Genomic DNA, 20,644 nt, shown 5'->3' with positions numbered 1-20,644 from the left:
TGTCAGAAAAACAGGCGATAACAATGAAACACAATTGAGAGCCCAGAAATACACCCACACTTCCATGAGTGACTAATTTACAAAAGAGGAGCCAACAACATACAATGAAGAAAGGAAAGCCTCTTTGGTAAATGGTGGTGGAAAAACTGAACAGCTGATTGCAAAAGAATGAAAGTAGAGTCCTATCTGACACCAGGCACAAAAATGAACTCAAAATGGATTAAGACTTGAATGTAAGACTTAAAATAATAAAATACATGAAAGAAAACATAGGCACTAAGCTTCTGGGCATTGGTCTCAGAGGTATTTTTGTGAATTCTGACTCCAAAGGCAAGGGCAATTTATTACAGCGAAAATAAATGAATGGGACTACCTCTAACTAAAAAGCTTTTGCACTGCAAAAGAACCAAGTTTTCTATAAGTACCTATTATTTTTTTAAGCCAGATGGAAAAATTATTGTTGACTTTTTTAATGGCATTGAGCAAGATTATCCAAGTTTTCTCCATAAACCCTTTCACGCGTTCAGTTCCAATATGTCTTATGTAACAACCTGTGCTTTTATAGCAGTTGATGCTGAAGAGAGTCACTGAACCACAGCTGAACCTTGCAAAGTCATCTTCCTCTCCAGGCTCACATTCAGATGATTCCAACCAGATGCAAATTCCACTTCCACATAGACTCCAAAACAAGAAATGCCAGAGGTTTTCGCAGGAAACCTCCCGAAGTCCTGTCTTAAATTTTCCTTAAGATGGAAGTCATAGCTGGGAGATACATCCTAGGCTATCGAGCAGCTTTGCTTTCTCATGGGAAAGATTAGGGGGAACTCAGAAATAGAAGAGCGCGGTTTCCGGGAAATTCACTTCGTGTCTGAGCTCAGAAAGAAAGAGGTAGTGGGAAATGCTCGATGCTCATCGGGGGAAAACATGTTTGTGACGAGTGCACTCATGGGTTGCGAGACTTGGCTTCACACTCGACCTGCTGTTTTCTTGTTATTATTACACAAATTATTGTAGCTGCATATTTTTTATTCATGTAGGGGAAGGGGGAGCGTTTCTGTAAATTCTCCTTAATGAATCCTTTCTGTTTAAATGACATCGAAAATTATACATAAAATTTCAAGGTTAATCATAAACGAATATCGATTCTCTTTAACTTTTTAACCTCATAAACCTTTTAAGAAGCAAAATTTCTATTAGAACATTTTTCCAGATAAAAATTTTAAGTTCTCAAGTTTTTATCAAAAACAAAATGGTTCTCACAATTTTGAGCAAACCTACCGCTATGGTGTTTATTATTCAAAATATAAAATAATATTGTTTTTATTCCCTGTAAATCTTGTTTTTTAAATTAATGAAAATTTTTAAAAATGTTTTGGAAGGAAGATATTAAATTACCAAGTTTTCTTTTTAACTTTGAACTTTTGTTTTTGGGAATTAATTTGCAACTTACAAAGTATTTCTATGTGTATTATCATATTTGTTCCTTACATGAGCACTGTAAAATAACAAAAACCAGTATTGTTTCAGTCTCAGCAATCTCATTTTATGACAAAACAGAAACTCAAAAAGGTTAAGCAATTTGTATAAGGCCACACAGCCAGTGAATGAGAGAACTCTCTAGATCAATTTACTTCTACAGCATTTTCCCTACCAGAAAACAAGTTACTTTTCCCAACTAATTTCTTAAAACACAGTAAGAGGTACACACTGACCTAAAGAGAGATAAACAAAAAATCAAGAAAAATCTATCATTTTAAAAGGATCATGGACATTAATATAAAGACTACAATATAAAAGGAAAGTACCTATAAAATAAAATCCTAATTTCATGTGAAAAAATTATTAATGCATCTGAAAGACTAAAAACAATAATAACAGTCATCTATAATGATAAAATTAGAAATCATTTTTCAGTTACTTTTCTTTAATATTTTCACACTTAAAATTTTAACCATCAATAAATATCAACTCTACAATCAGAAAAATAAACATTACAAGTTATTTTTTTATCCTCACCTGAGGCTGTGTTTCCACTGATTTTAGAAAAAAAGGAAAGGAAAGAAAGAGAGAGAGAGAAACATCAGTTAGTTGCCTCTTGTATGTGCCCCAACTGGGAATCAAACCTGAAACTGAGGTATGTGCCCTGACCAGGAATCAAACCAGCAAACTTTTGGTTCACTGAATTGCACTCCAACCAAGTGAACCATGCAGCCAGGGCACAAGTTATTTTTAATAAAGTGCTATAAGCATACGGTGTATTCTCTTCAGTGATTTTCTAATGCATTGTTTCGCTTCAGTTTTTGGTTTGCTAGGAATTTTTTATTTTTAAAAAAGGCAGATGTGGTTTCAATGTTTAAAAAAAGTATTGCGAAATCACAGTGCTATATTTTGAGGGCTTGGTTCTCTATTCTATTCCACAGAGCAACATAGGGCAGGTTTTGAGAACTTAACCTGAAAAACAATTTCTGTGGTTTGCTTTGTCTCCACAATAAGCCCCAATGTTTAACTGTTAACTTGGATGACTACCTGTCCCAATGTTCATTTATTTTTCCTTGCTAAAAGAACCTCTATTTTGGAACAGGCAATATGTCCCAAATCAGGGGATGAATCATGATGTCCAGTGTAAGACAGTGAGAGAGAATCTTCTGGTTCCGTTTCCCTGACAGCTGCAGGTACCCACGTGACCTGGTTCTAATCAGTAAAATATTCAAGAACGGCTTTTGGATGTTCCTAGGAAAGGTGTTCCTAACCAGTTAGAGCAGGGAGACAGAGTCAGAAAGCACCTGCCTTCCTTTCGTACTTCGGGTGTTATTTTATGAGAAAGTGATGCTCTGAGAGCAATAGCAGCCGTCTCAGCACGGGTGGAAAAGCCCAGAAACCACAAAGCTGCAGAGATTGAAGCCTGAGATTGTAGACCCATTCACTGCCTCTTAATTTTTATTATGTGGGATAAGTAAATGCCTATATACCTAAGCCACAGTTCGTTATTCTAGTATGTGACACTGAATATCTTCTTACAGTGCATAACAAATAACAAAAATCTGAAGATGGAGCTAGCTACCAACATCTTACAAAATGTAACAAAAAACCTTAGCCAGTACCCAACCTAAATAGCCAAGTATAGAATGGAATATAAAAATGGTAAAGTATACACAATATTGTTTGCCAAATACGGGTTGGCCAAAAAGTTCATTTGTTTTTTTCCATAAGATGGCTCTAGTAGCACTTAGTTGTCTTCAACTTCATTCAAAACAATTTTGTTAGATTGCATTGTGACAGCTGTTGTATCAGCGTGCATTAAAAAATTATCAAAATTGGTGAATTTTTGTGTAGCCATTTTCATATTGAAGATGGAGGGAAATACACATTTTCAGCATATTACTCTTTATTATATTAAGAAAGGAAAAAACACAACTGAAACACAAAAAAAGATTTGTGCAGTGTATGGAGAAGGTGCTGTGACTGATCAAACGTGTCAAAAATGGTTTGTGAAGTTTCGTGCTGGAGATTCCTCTCTGGACGATGCTCCGTGGTCGGGTAAACTAGTTGAAGCTGATAGCAATCAAATTGAGACATTAATTGATAACAATCACCATTCTACCACACAGGAGATAGCTGACATACTCAAAACATCCAAATCAACAAAGTTACTGGTGAAAATGAAAATTATGTCTTTTGTTTTGTGGAAAAACTGTATGGACTTTGTGGCCAACCCAATATATCTCAATAAAGCCGAAAAACATAAAGAAATGGTTGGGTAGGGTATTTTACTGGGATATTACACAGTCATTTAAAAATAATATTTAGAAAGACAAGGTGGCCATATGAAGAGATGCTCATGATGTAAGGTTATGTAGGAAAAAAAAGGAAAGAAAGAAAGAAAGAACGTGGCTTTGGATATGCACCATGATTGTAGCATTGTTTTCAAAGACTGTGAGGAAACAAGCCCAAACTACCGGCAGAAGTTGTCTTAGGGACATGGACTGTTTTGATTCATTCTTCTCTTTTCTAAATATTGAGCCTTATAGATTATCATTTTTACCTTAAACATATAAAATAAAGTAACATATAAACAGGGAATATAAATCACTGGAAGAATTCATATAAAATATAAGTGTGTTTTATAGTCAAGCTAGGGAGTTTGGTGTTGGCCCTGACTGCTGTGGCTCAGTGGGCTGGGCATTGTCCTGCAAAGTGAAAGGTCACTGGTTCAGTTCCCAGGCAGGGCGCAGGACTGGGTCTCGGGCTTGGTCCCAGTTGGGGAGCATATGGGAGGCAGCCGATCAATGTTTCTCTCTTGCATCCATGTTCCTCTCCCTCTCTTTCTCCCTCCCTTCCCCCTCTCTAAAAATAAATAAATAAAATCTTCTTTAAAAATGTGTTTAGCTTCTCTATTGCCAAAATCAAACTCCCTAGCTTGACTTTCAAGTCCCTGCAGGTCAACGTGGCCCCTGCCTACCCCTGGAGCCCGATCTCCCACCGCACATGCTATTCCAGCCACAGGGAGCACTGTTTTGTACCTCTGCACATGGCCTTGCTTTTCCTTGCACACAAAGTAAACATCAATGGTTTTGGCAGAGACTGCTGGTGACTCCCCCAAATCCCTTTCTTAAGTAATAGAAAATAATTTCCAACTGAGCACACTGCAACCCATATCAAAAACTGTATGTCCAGTCTTTCTTTCAGCTGGATGTAGTCATGTGACTTTGTTCTGGCCACCACCGAGGCGTGGATAACCTTCATGAATGTCTTTAATAGGAAGGGATGCTCTCCTTTGTCCTTTTCTTCTTAAACACTTATGTTTGAGCAGACAACCTGGACCATGAAATAGAAGCCATGAGTTGAGATTGGAGGAACGAGACAGCAGAAGGGGCCGGGTCCCTGCTCAGCTGCAGCCACACCAGCCCTGGACTACCTACCTCTGTGTTTCATCCATACAGAAGGGACAAATTGCGTATCCCACGCATTGATCTGGGGGTTTCTATCGTACGTAATACTCTAACCTAACCCCAACTGATATATTAATGTACAAAAGAAAGTAGTCACAAAAATGCTTTCAGGAGAGGGATGACAATAATATCTCTGAACTGCAATCCAGAAGAAATGAACAGAAAGCTGTGAGTTTGGGGCTGACATGCAAAAGGCTGAAGAAGAGACAGGGGCTGGCCATACAATGAGAAGCTGGGGGCACCGATGCCTGTCTGGGGGAGGAATGGAACCAAGATTTGGCCAAAGAAGTTCTAGGAATAAAGATGACTCACATTAAATATAAGTCATCTGTTATACTCTGCTATGATATAATTCCCTGATGTTACCACCAAATTCTCAGTAAAAATCTAATATACCCAGTAGCCTGGAAGTGAGCAGGGTTTTTTTGAAAATCAAGGAAAAGGGGTCAGGCAGAGAAAAACAACAGCAGAAGTGAAACGCCAAAGGCTGTGCCTGCATTGGAAGCTGGGTATCGGAGCTTATAAATGAGCGCCAGCCTCCCCATGTCCTCAGGAAAGCGGGTAGAAATGCTGTACTTCCTACTCAATATGGAATGATTTTTAGAGCCAAAATTGTGTGTCTGTTAGCAGATTTAATGATAAATTTGTATATATCTGCATATGTATACCAGAAACAGAGTCATTCAAGACATAGTGTTTTGCAACTTATTTTTGTTTTCTTTTAACCAATCAATATGCTATGGCTATCTTTCCAAACAGATCAAACTCATCCTTTCATAACAGCATAGTGTGCTATCATATGGACATACTATAGCTAAGTTAGCCCATAAAGAAGAAGATTCACTTTTGCTATCGCCAACAATGCCACACTTGCACAACACCAATGGAACAGTTGAATGCACGATGAGCTGGTAACTATTCCCGTGCAATAAAGTCAGGAAGAGCCTGTGCAGGCTCTCGGAGCAGGTGTGTTTGTGTTGTAGCAGATATCGCCAAGCTACTTTCCACAGAAGTCCACCAATGACGTATGAGAGTGTCTCCTGGCCCCTACCCTCGCCACACCAGATGCTATAAATCTTTTTAGTTTTTTCAGCTGAAAACTGGTATCGTGCTAATTATTAGTGAGATTCAACTTCTTCTCACATATTCACGAGTCAGCTCTATTTCTTTTCTGAAATGCATATTTATACCTGTGTTTGTTTTCCATTGAATTGCTTATTGTTTTCATATTGGTTTAGAAAATTTGTTTATATATTAAAGATAGCAATGGTTTGTCTATATATATTTTACAAAAATATCTCAAGGTCTGTTATCTCTCTGTTAATTTTGTTTATGCTGTCTTTTGCCGTGCCCAAGTTCTTAGTTTTAGAGGTTGCTTAGAAATGCTTTACCACTCCAAAATGTAAACAATATTTTCCTATATTTTATGATCTACTGTTCTTTCAAAATTACATGGCAATAATGGAATAGTTAAGAATATAGTTTTCCGCAGCACCCTGCCTGAGTTCAAATCTTGACTACGCTGTGTAAGCTCAGGAAAGTTACTGAGCTTCTCTGTGCCTTGATTTTCTCAGCTGTTAAATGGGGATAATAATAGCACCTATACCTCGTAGGGCTGTTGTGAGGACTGAATGCGCTGGCACACACCAGGTGTTCGGAACACTTTGCAAAACAGCTTCCATTACTAGTATTTTGCTGTGTCTTAATGACAGTAATTTTCCAAAATGTTTTCATATCTGATATGACCCGTAAATAAACACTCCAGAAATGCCTCTAATCCTTATAAATGGTCTTAACATTTCTGCCACCTGCCTATATCCATAAAAATGAAACTCCACAGACAGAAAACCGAAGGCTGCAAATGAGAAGGAGACGGCAAATCAAACAGAAACACCAGCTGCAAAAACTCAAGTTACGAGCAGATAGAAAAGCGTAAGACAGGAAGGATGTGCTTCAGCTGTGAGTCTTGTCCTGACAGGGCGGCCAAGCAGCAGCTGCACGAACCTGTCTTATCCCATCTGAGGCAAGTGTGCCACTCACATTCGAAGGCAGCTCGTTTTCTGTACAGTTAAGCAATACATTTAGCAAGTACCACTGGACAACCTTTGTTCGCACCTTCCAAAAACTTTGGTTAGTCCTGGCAACTTTCCTTTGTTGTCTAAAGAGCCTGATCATGATGTCCTTATTGAGCACTGCTGCTGGAAAACCAAGAGTGTGCATTGTTTTCACATGGATGAAGCATGCCCGTGTTTGTTTTGTTTTAAAATTTTTATTTATCTATTTTTAGAGGGAGGGGGAGGGAGGAAGAAAGAGGAGAAAGAGAGGAGAGAAACAATGTGTGGTTGCCTCACGCACGCCCCCCACTGGGGACCCAGCCCACAACCCAGGTATGTGTCCTGACTGGGAATCGAACCAGTGACCCTTTGGTTTGCAGAATGGCACTCAATCCACTGAGCCATACCAGCCAGGGCCCATGTTTTGTTAATAATCACTGAAATCTACCCGAAAGGCACATGCTGCCCTGAGTACTGCTAGTTCTTCTTACAGTTCTTTAATCTCTTCCATATCTGTGAGTATATTTTTTGTGCCTAAAGCCGAATGGGTGTTTCTTTTCTTTTTGGGATGAGTCTTGCAGGAGTTTTTACCTATAACATTTATATATCTTGAGGAACAGCTTTGGATTTTACTTACCAATTCTTTTTTATATTTTTCTTTTCCAATTCACTCATTTCTAAATTTATCTCTTATTTGTGTTGACACTGACAGGTGACAGGAGGGTGAAGGCAGCTTTTAGACTGTGCTCATTTCTGAGCCAAAAATTCATCCCTGTTATTTTCTTTGATTTATTTGGTTGCCTGTTTTCTGGTTGCTTAAGCTAAATGCTCAGTTATTTTTTTTCAGTTACTCTCATTTCATAATAAAAGCATCTAGTTGTGGCAATTTTGTTTGCACGTCGAAGGACAGGATGACCCCAGCAGACGTCTAGGCTACACAGGACGTAAAAGTGGAGTTGCTCTCTCGAAGGAAGGCCTGTGAGCCCGAGGACTGCGGAGAAAACGATAGAACATAGAACTGAGAGCACCTGGAAGGAGACCCAAAGTCCTACATTCTACAAATGAAGGACCTGAGAACGGAGAATGAAATCATTTGCCTGACATTAAAAAGTTTCATGTCATCTCACTGAGTCTGGCCTCTAGTTGAGCAAGAAGTCTTAAAAAACAAACTAACAAAGAGCTACCTCCTTCCCTCCCATCCTTCCCTTTGTGGGGCCCCAGACCACCCAATATCCCAGAAAGCCTAGTTAAGCTTGCAGTCAACCCAAATTCAGAAGGGTGTGGGAATTCTGCTTTCAAAGTTGAGCTTCACTAGGCGTTGCCCCTGGCCGCCTCCTCCCCTGCAGGTTGAAGGCTGGCGGGAAATTCTGGAAGGCTGAAAGAACAAGGCCCGTTGCAGGTAACATCCTCATTGACTGTGAGTTCCAGATGCAAGCACATGGAGCTTGAGTCATTAAAGTTCCCTCAGTGAAAAAAGAGATGCCACAACTATTCGGGCCTTTTTGTTATGGTCCCCAGCCTCCTAATTTCTCCCAGTCACTACAGAGTGATTCCACTGCCTTACTCCTGCTGTTCTTTACCGGAGCTGGGGGAGGGGAGGGCAGCCAGGATCACCACGGGAGGTTTTAGTTGAAACGATACACTCTCCACTCCTTGAGAAATGAACAATGATCTAACCAAAGAAGGGGGAGATGATGAAAGATAGAAAGGAATCTAGGAATCTAGTTTTGGAAGTGATTAGAAATGGGGACAGATGTTCATCCCATGACCAGTGATGACAACTTGGATCAGCATGACTGTCCCAAAACAGGAAAACAATTACGTTGCAGTAATCCATATTATGGCATGTGTGTATAACTATGATAATTACTATTAATAACATGAGAAAAGATGCATGGTTTAGCTTTCATTGCAAAATGTGGAATACGTGTGTGTGTGTGTGTGTGTGTGTGTATAAATATACAGGGTCCAGCAGAAGTAAAGCCTGCTTGAGTGTGGTTGGTAGGGTAATAATATGGGTGTCATAATTTATAGTTTTAATTTGAACATCTCACCTAAAATGTCATAGGGTGTGCTTGAGTGTGATATTATGTTCAGAATTACATGCTTATGATTTTGTAATAAAATATTTTGTAATAAAAAGGGGCATTATTTGTGCCAGACTCTGTATAATATTATCTCAACTATTCACTGAATTCACATCCACAATAAAAAGGTTAGACAGGAAAATCTCCAAAATGTTAGCAGTCTTTCATTTTGAATAGGATTAATGGAGAGTTTTTAAATGTTTTTCTCTTTCTACTTTTTGGTATTTTTAGTGTTTTCCTCACAAGCATTGTTGCATTTAAATTCAGAAATCAATCAAGAAAGGTTTAAACCTTCAAATCTATACCCTTTTTCTGATCATCAGCTCTGGAAAGAAAAAACAAGGAAGACAGGGAAGGGGAGTGGAAAGAAGGACAGGGGAGGGGTGGCAACGGGAGGAGAAAGTCCTAACTCAGAGCAGAGGAAGTACTGTTGGTTTACCAGTGAGAGGGATATTCAAACCATTTAATGAGAGTCTGGCCCAGGTTCCACAGGGTGAGGACACAATCTGATTACACCTAATTTGGAACATCATGGATTCAATATAATTGTTCATTTGGTCAACACACATTAATATCACCGTGGCCAGGCCACACGCTGGCTATTGGGAGACTGTCATATTTGATACAACACATGTGGTTGGGAAGGGTGCAGTGACATGGTCAGTCTCTGGCTTCAACAGCCACAGCGGGCTTGAACGAACCCGACCCACTGCACTAGTCTCCTAGGGCTGCCATAACGAAGTACCGCAGGCTGGGGGACTCGAACAACAGAAATTCATCATGTCTGGGGGCTGGACGTCCAAGATCAAAGTGTCAGCAGGGCTGGTCCTTCCGAAGGCTGCGAGGAAGGGATCTGCTCTGGGCCATTCTCCTTGGTTTGTAGCTGGTCATCTTCTCCCTGGGTCTCTCCACATTATCTTCCTCCTATGCATAGCTCTGCATGCAAATTTCACTTCTTCATGAGGACACCAGCGTACATGGATCAGGGCCTACCCAAATAACCCCACCTTAATTTGGTCATCTCTATAAAGACCCTACCTCCAAATAATGTCACATTCTGAGGTACTTGGGGTTATGAATTTCGAGAGGACACAATTCAACCCATAATGCCCACCCACATCTTGGAGGATACTCCAAAGCTAAACCTAAATGTCATCACACAGCCTTGACCTGCTCCTCTGGCCGTGTTGCATGAGGACTGCCACCCAGTATTATCCCTGGGAGCAAAGGCAGCAAGGACACCAGTCACAGCAGCAACAGGTTAGGTACAAGATGGCACCCATCCTGCCGAGGGCGTGGCAGCCTTGTCCTGGGGCTCAGCTCCTCCTTTCCTGTCTGGTTGCTGGTAGCAGGGATAGGCCCACAGCAAACGACGACAATAGTGATGGCATGTTCTGCCCTTTCGCTTGGCAGGGGCTTGCCAAGGGCAGGAGACAGCCAAAGAAAAGCAGAAGCTGAGCAAATATGCAACCCAGCAAGACAGGCTACAACTAAATGCTTCTACCAAACTCCCACATAACTGATAAAATCATTAAACTGGACACCACTAAAAAAATATGCCAATCTACTTTCACCAAAAGATTAAAACTGAGTTCTCAAACAAGTTCCCAAAAAAGAACTGAATCTCTCCATTGTAAAAAATATATATTGTATCATTTATACCCTAGTTTGGATCCCTTTCCAACACACCAAAGAGGAACTAAAGTAGAAAAGATATCAGGGAAGAAAATGAGGATGTTTGAGATACAGTTGCACTGTCTTAAATGGCCCATGGCACATTAACTCAATATTTAAGTTAATGCATAACTTGATATAGCAATTGAACAAGAAATGATCTCATTTGGTAGCATCTGGCCAAAAAGATAACAGCTGAAAAAATGTATGCAGTCAATAATTTCTAAGTAGAGCACAAAAATGGATGAGTTCTGCTGAGCCCATGCATGTATTCTTATTAGAAGCCTCCCTAGTTCATTTCTGTTTTCTTGGTAATCTTTAAGTATCTCACCACAAATGAGCACTTAACGTTTAGATGGTGAGTATGTGTGTAAGTGTGTATAATGTCTAAATGGACAAAAAAATTTTGAGGTTAATGATTGAGGGTGGATTAGAGTGAAGACTCCAAGTAATCCAACTGCTGAAATCTGGTGTAAAAAAGGTACAGAGGCTCTCTTTAAATCTCAAAGGTATCTGGTTAGTATTTTGAACCTCATGAGAAGTGGAACCAAATGAAAAACACATAGTGTTACCTACTCTCTTGATGTTGTGCAGGGTTCACGGGCTAATTTCTGACCTCTAGTGGTCAAGTTGTAAGAAGGCCCTCAAATCTCTAAAGGTCTGAAAGGAAGACAGTGGCCACAATTTCAGAGGGTGTTTGACCCTGGGTAGTTCTGGGATTTCCGTGAATTCCTTGGCTGACTTCTGCTTAAATTTGATTTCAACCCTCTTGCAAGAAAGCCTTATCTAAGAGCTCCAGACACAGCAGTAGTCCTTGGGTTTGCATTCAGACTCTTCCTCTCCCCAGCCTCTTGAGAGTACTAATGATTTAGGAGAAAATCCAAAACAAGCAAGCAAAGAGAGGAAAGAAATGTGTGGATAACTGGTACATATCACTTCATCACACATAACGAAGTGTTTCCAAAAACAAAAAGTGATACTGGTGCACCAAAAGGAATGTGACATTTTGACATCTGAAAGTAATCCTCCCACTACCCTTTATAATTAATTGAACTCAAATTCTTGAAACCACCGAGTAGACGTAACCATTCACACGTTGGTCCCACAAGTCAGAGATCACACCACTGAGGAGAAAGGCTGCCGACACAATCTTCTCTTTAAAATAGTAGCGAGACATATATAAAATTTGGGAAGAGACGTCTTTTTCAAGGAAAAAAAAACAAACGATCTTCCCTAATGATGATAGAGTCATCATGTTGACTCAAATCTATTTCTGTTAACACAGGTAATGAAACTGGAAATTCCCCGATCTTAATCACAAGCGCTCCATAATGCCGTTTGTGAAGCTCACCAGGTCTGGCCCGTATCGCAGCCCTTTCCATTGTCCTGAATTTTGTCCTTTCAAATCCACATGCACAGGCAACCCCGCCACCCCCACAGTCCATGTTTTCATCTCCACGCAAGCACGTTCCACTGTTCATGCGTTCATAGGCAGGCACGCCTGTACTTGTTCACCTCTGCGCTCCGCCTGGCCCCTACACCAGGTAACTGCCTGCGCTCCCTTCCAGAGCCTTGCCCCTCTGCTATGAGAATGAGCCATCTATTTCCCGATCTTTCTCCCAGCCCCACTTCTCCCCCCACCCCCAGCAACCGTGAGGGCACCCAGGCTACCCTGCCTGGAAGCCCAGGTGTAAAAGTTCTAGCAGACAGCTCTAGCAAAGGTCTCAGTTAACAGCCAAACTGCCAGACGTGTGAGTGAATGAGCTTCGGATAATTCAATTCCTGCCATAGCGTCTCCCCCAGCGTCCACATCTTCCACAGGAGGCCTCGGACACCCTGGGAAACACACCAGCACCTCCAGTGTGCTCGTAGTCTCTGCCGTTCTTTGTCCAAATTCCTCACCCACAGACCTCATGAGAATAATCAAATGGTTGTTCTACGTAAGTTCTGAGAAGCTTTATTACCTGGCAACAGATACCTGGAAAAGGACTACTTCATCCTTTCTAACAGCTGTGTAGTGTTTCACAGTACGGCTATGACGTATCTTGTTCCATCACTTGCATTGCAACGGCATTCACTTTGTTTCCAGTTTTTGCCTCCGCGAGCATTACTACAATCCATGTCCTTGAATAGATGTATATCTGGAGATTTATGCTTTTATCTCTATGAGAACTGTAGGTACAATTGCTGGATTAAATATGTATTTTAATTTTTACTAGATTTTTTTTAACCTTCTGATTCATAGTAAGTTTATCTTTCAGGAGGGCTTTAGATTTATTTTTCTTTTCTACTATTTTCTACATTTCATTAATATAAGTCTTTCAACTTAATGTCCTTTTCTACTTTCTTTTATGGTTTTTTTCTTTTTATTTATTTATTTTTAGAGAGGGAAAGGAGGGAGAAAGAGAGAGAGAGAAACATCAATGGGCGGTTGCTGGGGGCCGTGACCTGCAACCCTAGCATGTGCCCTGGCTGGGAATCAAACCTGTGACACTTTGATTCGCAGCCCGCGCTCAATCCACTGAGCTACACCAGCCAGGGCATTTTTTTCTAACGTTTTAAAGATGAGCACTGAGTTCTTATATTCCTAATCTTTGTGTACAGCTTTGCTGGGTCTTGTAGGGTTGGTTACGTGAGGTTTTCCTTTTATGCTTTAGAGAGTTTACAATTTTAATTTTAGTTTCTAATTTTGTTACAGGGTGCAGCCAAGAAGGGGGAGCCCCAAATGGACATTTGAAATGGGGTCCAGAACTTAAGGTGTCCAGGAGATTTTGGGATGTATCCATCCCTGCCCCCCCCCCCCCCCCCCGCCGCAGGGTATGGGTTGGGGGAAGGGACAAATGGAGCAGGGCCATTGAGAGCTGTTTAGCATAGCAACAGCCTTGCAGCTAAGCTCTGGTGTGGTCGTTTGGCATATCTATAACCTTTGACTGGTTGCATAGATATGTTAAGTAGCTGTGATCAGCTCTAAACCAGGGGAATGGAAGTAACTTCCCCACCCAGATGTAGCTGGGGGGGGGGGCGGGTCCCCTGAGTTACAGCGCCTGCGTGGGAGCTCAGAGAGTATTGGCTCCAGGACACAGGGCCACACCTGCCCAGACTCATGATGGCAGCCCAGTAAAGCTGGAAGGATACGAGTTCTGGCCTGTGAAGCCGAGTGTGGGAGGAGTTGGAAATGGGGCTGCAGAAGAAGATTGGCCTCAGGGATTTAAAACCCAGACTTGGCGGCCATTGAGAAGGAGAAGCATGCGGACTTGACGGAGTGTAGACTCCTGCAGCCCTGAGAAGAGAACCACGCGGCCTGGCAGAGTGGGGACCCCCGCAGCTTTAGAAGGGGGAACCACCACCTCGTTTTAGCAGAGATCCCCGTGACTCAGCCGAGGGTGCCGGGAACCCAGGGAGGTCTCCCAGTCGAGATGGAGTACTAACTGGGAAGAACCAGAGGACTGCCTAAGCCATGGACTTCTATTTCCTTTCCTGAGATACGGTACTCTGGACTGGGCAAAGAGGGAAGGAAGGAAGGACTGTGTGTTTGTGGGTGTTTTTAGGGACTTAGGGATTTTGGTAAAGACATTAGGTCACTACTTTAAGTTTGTATATAGCATTAAATAAACATTTCCTTTCCTTTTCACAAATCTCTGGCATTGAGAGACGTCTTTCCTCTGGCGGTGGACATAACGGACCCGGGCCTTCTTTCAATAATAGTATATCATCCCAGGCCCCCCTTGTTGTGTTCTGTAACAATTTGATCCAAAGATTATCTAGGAAGTAGCCTTCTTAAGTTTCAAATAAATTAAATGGTTATTTTTATCTTTTAAATTTTTTTAAATTTCATTAATTTACTTGAATTTCATTGGATAATGTGACCAGTAAAAATCTTTTTAAAATTTTCATTGTTTCTTATGGCAAAACTTATGGTCAATTGTTATAGTCGATGGCCATTTAGAAACATGTATGTATTCTCTGTTTAAAGAGTATAAGATTCTGTATATATTTATTAAAGCAAATATATTTGTTAGTCTTTATATGGTCTTTTTTTTTCTCTATTTGATCTTGTTCTACAAGAGGTATTGTGAAATCTAATTTCATGTTTACGAAGTTAACTTACATTGCTCATAATCCTTTGGCTTAAATAGGTTTAGCTATTTTATGATGTTTGATGCACATCTTCATATGCTATGTCTTTTACAGGCAGTAGTCTTGTTTATCAACAGTTCCACGTTGTCTGACCTTCATATTGCTTCTCATAGTTTTAATGTTTGTTTGCACTTAAGTCATATTGTTTTCTTGTTGGGAACCACCCTGCCTGGTATCAGAAGCTGTAACCTCCGCCAAGGCTAAGGCTGAGGGAACGACCTTGGACTATAAGCCACCAAGGAGACAAAAGCTTATCTCCTTGGCAAGAGTGCCACTTCTGCTCCTTTTACTTCATCCATAACTGGCCCCCAGTGCTTGGTCGGTTAGTCAATGATGGGTAAGATTCCCCAAGGGGGGAATGACCTAAGACAGGCACAATCATGTGGAAGGCCCCCAAGGAAGGACTTTGGGGGCTACAGCAAAAGGGGGTGATGGACCCTCACTCCTCGGCTTTGACAAAGCCTGAGTCCTCATTATCTGTGAGAAAATCTCCTTATCTCTTGGCTGCCTTACTTCCTTTGCTCCACCTAAGCCTGAAACAATGATGGAGGGTGGTGCAGCCCTGTGCTAGAAAGGGTGGGTTCCCCAGGTGATCAGGCCTAAGAAAGAATATGTAAAATCCTGTGAAACCTGCTTTGTTTAGAATGCTCTCAATTAAATGATAAGGGTCCAAGGAATAAGTAAGTTTGTTCCTTAAAGTTTTTTACAGCTCTTTAGCTATCTGACCCTGACTCAAAATAGGCCCTCAGAGTTCCTTGTTATTTGATCCTTACTTCCTGGCAATGATTAATGAGCTTTACCTGAATTCCTGTGTAAACGAACCCTATAAAAGCCTGCTCGGGGGAGAGAACAGGGCACTAGAGAGAGTGGCCTTTTCGTCCCTATTTCTCCACAGGATTCAATTGTCCGTGTGTATGTTCTTCTTGTGTTTTGACGAGCCATCTGCAGCGTTCCGCGGTCACTGCCAGTCGGTGGCCATGGCATTTTCTGATCTCTTTATTTCACAATACTACTTCATCATGTGACATGTGTTTGTAATATACAGCTGGCTTGGTCCTTAACCTAATGTGACTTGTCTTTTGACAGGAAAATTGAGCCGATTTACTTTTACTATAATCACTGATATTCTTGCTACTCTCTCATGCTTATAATTATTATTGAACTTATTTCCTTGTATAAAAAGTTTTTTTATTTTTATTTCTTTTTAGAGAGGGGGAAGGGAAGGAGGGAGGGCAGAAACATCAACGTGTGGTTGCCTTTCCCTTACCCCACACTGAGGACCTGGCGCACAACCCAGACATGTGCCCTGACTGGGAATTGAACCAGCAACTCTTTGGTTCACAGGCTGGTGCTCAATCCACTCAGCCATACCCAGCCAGGGCTGAACTTATTTCATTAATTTCCTTTTTCCTTTAATTTATATTTACTAGCATTGTTATAATTTTTTCCTTTAACCTTTTTATTTTTATTTCTATTTTATTTTCAATGCAGTTATGATTTATTTCTTCTTTCCATTCCTAATTTCAAAATATTATGGTTTTCCATTTCACTAGCGGTTTTCTCTTTTTTAACATGCATCATCAAACAAAATTTATTACTGCTGTATGAAGAGATATTTCCCCACATCTGTCTATTTCCTGATACATTCCCTCCACCTCAATAAGATATTTTGGCATGTTTTTACTTTCCACTTCCCTCCCTCCAACTCCACTTCTTGGGTGTTGCTTCGAAATTAGCTTTCATTAGGTAAGTCTCATTTATCTTAAGAGTATTTTATAGTACACAGTCCTGGTCATTCTGTCATTATCCATGTATATTACAAAGCTCATTGTTCACTCACCACTTTCTCCTTTCTACTTCACCTTCTCCTTTCTCAAGATCTCTATTCTCGTTACTTTGTTGTTTACTCAGAATCCTATTTCCATAGTTTCCTCAGACACGGCATATCAGTGACCTATTCTTGGAATCCTTACATTTCTGCACCGTTCACCACGGCAGGTGACTGATGCTTGGCTGGGAAAAGACCTCTTGGGTTACATTCCTTTCCTCTCACTTGTTACAGATGTTATTCCAATGTCAGATGCCAGTCTGATTCTTTCCCCTTTGTAAATAATTTCTTTTCTTTGTCTAGAAACATAAGATTTTTATGCTTGGGATTCAGGAATTCTTTCAGAATAGGTTTAAACATGTGCCTTTTCTCATCAATCCTGTCAAGAACTTAGCACTTTTAACTGCAAATACAACCTTCATTTAACTTGGGAAATTTTGTATCTACTAAATTTGGCTTTTCCTTTGTAATTCCCTCAGAACTCTTACTACTCACATATTAGATGGCATGAATCTGTCCTCCCTTCTTCCGGCAGTTCAAGTATCCATTTAAGAATTTGAAAAGGTGTATTTATTCTTTTCCTGATAATATTGGATCATCACACATCTGCTAAATTATTTGATTATAACATTTGGGATTAGAAAGGAGTCTAAAGTGAAATATAATAATATACATATAACTTATATGTATATTCATTCTATCAAGTATATTTTCACCTTATTTTTAAAAATATGAATACATTAAATTGTGTAGTTTTTAAACTATTCTAATAGTTTAAAAATCAGCTCAATAAAAGTAAAATTTCCCTCTCCTACCTCTGATTCCCCAGTTCTTTTAGAGTTGTTCAAAAATTCTTCATGTGCAACACAGATAAAAAATTATTACCGTGGGTGTATTCATAGCTCCTTTATATCCTCCAAACACAAAATTCCGACCTATACACCCTGACTCCTTCCCACCTCCTACATTTCCTACCACCCACTGCTTCGTTATGCAGGTAAGACAAATGGGCAGGGGCCTTATAAGTCAAAAAGCAAACAAGTTGAGGTAGGAGATTTGTATCCAAAAGGCCCAGGTCTATTCATTACAGAGAGAAAATATAAAAGAAATGGAAAGAAAGAGGGAGGGGTGGTAGGTGAGGCGCACACTGACTGAGAGTGCAGGGAGGGTTTTGATGGACAGAAGAGAGTGAGGAAGGTCGGGACAGAGGCTTCGAGGTACCTACAGGAGGGCTGAGTGGAAGACGGGAAGTCTGTGGGAATGCAGACTTACAGAGCTGTTCGTACAAATTATGTTACATAAAATACCAGGGTTTACATGAAGCCTTTGACGAATACAAATAAAGATTAGAATTACTTTTACTGTCTTCTGAACATGATGCCCTCTGAGGCTGAGTCATTGGTGCCCAGGATCTGCTCTTTTCACTCTGTGTGAGTTGCATTTGTGTGTGTGTGTGTGTGTAGAAAGAGATGTATGGTATATGTGTATTTATCTACATATGTTCTTTCTAAAAAACACAAATGGGATCACTGTGTTAAGTACTCTTATGTACTTGGGCTCCCTTCCCCCTTAAACTAGTAGATTGATTTATTTATATCCTGCCTACTCACTTTTAAAAAGATTCGAGTTAGTTAACAGTGAAATCCCAGGCACAGGCCCTAAAATCATTAACCTCACTCCAAGGACAGGAACCAAAAAATGTAACAGCCAAGGGAGAAACTATATTCATAAATTCTAGCTAATAATTTCATTTCATGAATGTAATAAAAATTAATAAGGTGCTTTAAAAATAGAATCCTAAGAAACCAAATGCCAGGCATTATTTTTGGAAGGAAGAAATTAATTTTACCTAAGAAAAGACAGAACAATGAGAAAAAAAAAAAGCCCAGAGCTTAAAAAGACAGTGAGCACTTCTTACTGCACAGCTCCATCCATGCCAGAGCTACCAAGGAGCTTTAGGAAGGTGCCACCAATTCTTGTTTATATAAATAGCAGGTAATTTCTACAGTGTACTTCACAGGTTTTCATACGTTCAGATGGACAGGAAGGAAGCGACTTCACAGAAAAGAGTAAAGGACCAGTACAAGGAATTATTTCAGAAAGAGCGGAGAAACGGTCTATTTCCCACAGTCTTCTCAGCGCCTGACAACTCCATCCATCTCATTCTCATCCCTCCAGTGGGTGCAAAACAGTTGATTACAGCAGAATTCTTCTTATAAATCTTCCCTCAAAGTGGGGCTGTGTGAACAGTATCCCGTCAGTGTGAAGGATGGGGACCATGCCAATTTTTTTTAAAAACATTGTTTGATCCTGCAATACTCTCAGCACACTGTCTTTCAATCTTCCCCTCCACGGAGTTTCCTGTCACCATGCAATATGCACATAAATGGGTGACCCAGAAATTTGGTTTCAGTTCTGTGACCTTCTCCACTCTGATAACTATCAGCGACAAATCAAACTGCTGGGAACACACAGCTGCATCCCTGATACCTTGCACTCTGAAGTTCCCTCCCTTCCTACAACCTCCTTCCACTTCCCCCCTCCCTCACACTTTCTGAACCCGTTTTTTACCTGTGCACCTTCACTATTCACCTCCACTGCTATCAGCCCCCTCTAGATTCCCCTTGACTCCTTAGTCTGTAGCTCAGTTAAAAACCTTTGCAACTTCATGCACACAGTGCCCTAACTTCCTTCTCACTCCCTTCCCACACTGACCCTCTACTACACCTGTTTGCCAATCACTCACCCTGCTTAACCCAGCTGGTGTCTGTGTCTCTTGTGACTCCTGGGACTTGCTGGAGAAAAGTCACTGGATACAATAAACACGTACCAGGTGTTTAGGACATGCAGCTCTGTCTGAAATGTGGCTCTGTTGTTCATTAGCATGGAAAAATTCGGGAAAGTGACAATCTCTCTGAACACCTGCTCCCTAATGTGTAAGACAGGACATGTTCAGTAGCATGCTTTCAGCTACAACAGAAAACCCAACCAAAAGTAGTTTACTGTCTCCCATAACAAGGTGCCTAAAGATTGGTTCCAGGCTCACTCAGGGGCCCAATGATGTCATCGAGAACAAAGGCTCTTTTCTTTTTACACTCCATCATTCTCAGCACCTTGGTTTGGGTCTTCTTAGATTTACCTTTTCATAGTTACAATGTTGGCAACTACATTTCCAGGCATTACAGACACAAAGTCCTGGGGGAAAACAGTGCACTTCCCCCCAGGTGCCTTCCTACTTTAGGGAGAAAAACCTTTCCTTGAACCTTCCTAGTAGAATTCTCCTGAAGCCTCTTTGGCTTCATCACACATCCACCCTTTAACCAATCGCTGCCAAAGGGAAATGGGACTGTCACATTGCCTTCTGGACCAATCACAATTCACCCTCTGGTGCTGGAGAGGGCCAATCTCTTCTGAGCCCATTGCCACCAGACACCTGAACAAAAGAAGTTGCAATTATGAGAATACCTGTTGGGTAGGCCAACAAGGTGTGCCACGTGGTTATAAAGATGTTATTATCCACTCATCTACAGATGGATGCTTGGGCTGCTTCCAGATCTCAGCGAGCGTAAATAACACGGCAGTGAATGTAGGGAGTGCTTATATTCTTTTGCATGAAGTGTTTTGGATTTCTCTGGATAAATTCCCAGAAGCAGAATTGCTAGGTCATAAGACAGATCCATTTTTAATTTTTTGAGTCACCTCCATACTGCTTTCCACAGTGGCTACGCCAATCTGCATTCTCACCAACTGTGCAGAAGGGTTCCCCTTTCTCCACATCCTTGTCAGCACTTGGTCATTTGTTGATTTATTGTAGCCCTTCTGACAGGTGTGAGGGGATACCTCATTGTGGTTTTAATGTACATTTCTCTGATGATTAGTGACATTGAGCATCTTTTCATAGGTCTATTGGCCATC

The 20,644-nt window shown here is 40.9% G+C and overlaps 1 long non-coding RNA gene across 1 annotated transcript; it reads left to right on the top strand.

Annotated features, from left to right (window-relative positions):
- The first annotated feature begins 1,304 nt into the window (after positions 1–1,304).
- Positions 1,305–20,147, top strand: LOC118499265. Its single transcript, XR_004901791.1, has 4 exons — positions 1,305–1,316; positions 5,764–5,767; positions 10,342–10,350; positions 17,503–20,147. It is a non-coding gene; the product is annotated as an uncharacterized LOC118499265 (long non-coding RNA).
- The last annotated feature ends 497 nt before the right edge of the window (positions 20,148–20,644 follow it).

This window comes from Phyllostomus discolor, chromosome 1 (genome assembly GCF_004126475.2).
Source record: "Phyllostomus discolor isolate MPI-MPIP mPhyDis1 chromosome 1, mPhyDis1.pri.v3, whole genome shotgun sequence".
NCBI lineage: Eukaryota > Metazoa > Chordata > Mammalia > Chiroptera > Phyllostomidae > Phyllostomus > Phyllostomus discolor.
This window is presented reverse-complemented; position numbering and strand designations above follow the sequence as displayed.